We start from the raw sequence: 2,500 nt of genomic DNA, 5'->3' as shown, positions 1-2,500 counted from the left end.
AACCAAACCAAACCAAACCAAACCAAACAAATGCAAACCTAACCTAACGTAACCTAGCCTAAGAAAACCAAACCGAACCAAACCAAACCTAACCTAACCTAACCTAACCTAACCTAACCTAACCTAACCTAACCTGACCTAACCTAAACTAACCTAAGCTAACCTAACCTAACGAAACCTAACCAAACCAAACCAAACCAAACTAAACCAAACCAACCAAACCAAAAGCAAACCAAACCAAACCTAACCTAACCTAACCTAACCTAACAAATCCAAACCAAAGCAAATCAAACCAAACCTAACCACCCTAACCCAACCTACCCTAACCTGACATAACCTAACCTAACTTTACCTAACCTAACCTAATGGAACCTACCCTAACTTAACCTAACCTATCCTAACGAAACGAAACCAAACCAAACCAAACCAAACCAAACCTAATGTAACCTAACATAACCTAACCTGACCTAACCTAACCTAACCTAACCTAATCTAACCTAACCTAACCTAACCTAACCTACCCAAACCTAACCAAACCTAAATAAACCAAAGCAAACCAAACCAAACCAAATCCAACCAAACCTACCCAACCTAACCTAAAATAACCTAACCTAACCTAACCTAAACTAACCTAACGAAACCAAACCAAACCAAACCAAACCAAACCAAACGAAACCAAACTAAACCAAACGAAACCAAACGAAACCAAACCAAACCAAACCAAACCAATCCAAACCAAACCAAACCAAACCAAATCTAACCTAACCTAACCTAACCTAACCTAACCTAACCTAACCTATTCTAACCTAACCTAACCACACCTAACCAAACCAAACCAAACCAAACCAAACCAAACCAAAGCAAACCTAACCTAACCTAACCTATTTTAACCTAACAAAACAAAACCAAACGAAACCAAACCAAACCAAACAAAACCTTACCTAACCTAACCTAAGCTAACCTAACCTAACCGTACCTAACCGAACCTAACCGAACCGAACCTAACCTAACCTAACCTAACCTAACCTAACCTAACCTAACCTTACCTAACCTAACCTAACCTAACATAACCTAACCCAACCCAACCCAACCTAACCCAACATAACCTAACCTAACCTAACCAAAGCAAACCAAACCCAACTAAACCAAACCAAACGAAACCAAACCAAACCAAACCTAACCTAACCTAACCTAACCTAACCTAACCTAACCTAACCTAACCTAACCTAACCTAACCTAACCTAACCTAACCTAACCCAACCCAACCCAACCCAACACAACCCAATCCAACCCAACCCAACCCAACCCAACCCTACCCAACCCAACCCAACCCTACCCAACCCAACCCAACCCAACCCAACCCAACCCAACCCAACCCAACCCTCCCCAATCCAACCCAACCCAACCCAACCCAACCCTGACCTGACGCGACCTGACCTGACCTGACCTGACCTGACCTGACCTGACCTGACCTGACCCGACCCGACCCGACCCGACCCGACCCGACCTGACCAAAAAAAATCAAACCTAACCTAACCTAACCTAACCTACCCTAACCTAACCTAACCTAACCTAACCTAACCTAACCTAACCTAACGTAACCTAACCTAACCTAACCTAACCTAACCTAACCTAACCTGACCTAACCTAACCTGACCTGACCTAACCTGACCTGACCTGACCTGACCTTACCTGACCTGACCTGACCTGACCTGACCTGACCTGACCTGACCTGACCTGACCTGACCTGACCTGACCTGACCTGACCTGTTCTGACCTGACCTGACCTGACCTGACCTGAACTGACCTGACCTGACCTGACCTGACCTGACCTGACCTGACCTGACCTGACCTGACCTGACCTGATGTGACCTGACCTGACCTGACCTCACCTGACCTGACCTGACCTGACCTAACCTGACCTAACCTGAAATAACCTGACCTAACCTGACCTAACTTGACCTAACCTGACCTAACCTGACCTAACCTGACCTAACCTGACCTAACCTGACCTAACCTGACCTAACCTGACCTAACCTGACCTAACCTGACCTAACCTAAACTAACCAGACCAGACCAAACCAACCCAGAACAAACCTAACCTAACCTAACCTAACCAAACCTAACCTAACCTAACCTAACCTAACCTAACCTAACCTAACCTAACCTAACCTAACGCAACATAACCTCACCTAACCTAACCTAACCTAACCCATACAAACCAAACCTAACAAAACCTAATCAAACCTAACCTAACCTAACCTAACCTACCCTAACCTAACATAACCTAACCTAACCTAACTTAACGTAACCCAACCCAACCCAACCTAATCCAACATAAACCCAACCTAACCAAACCAAACCAAACCAAACCAAACCAAAAATTACCTAACCTAACATAACCTAACCTAACCTAACCTATCCTATCCTAACCTAACCTAACCTCACCGATCCTAACCAAACCAAACCAAACCAAACCAAACCAAACCAAACCAATGCA

This window comes from Schistocerca piceifrons, chromosome 4 (assembly GCF_021461385.2).
Source record: "Schistocerca piceifrons isolate TAMUIC-IGC-003096 chromosome 4, iqSchPice1.1, whole genome shotgun sequence".
NCBI classification, from domain to species: domain Eukaryota; kingdom Metazoa; phylum Arthropoda; class Insecta; order Orthoptera; family Acrididae; genus Schistocerca; species Schistocerca piceifrons.
Note: the sequence above shows the minus strand (reverse complement) of the source record.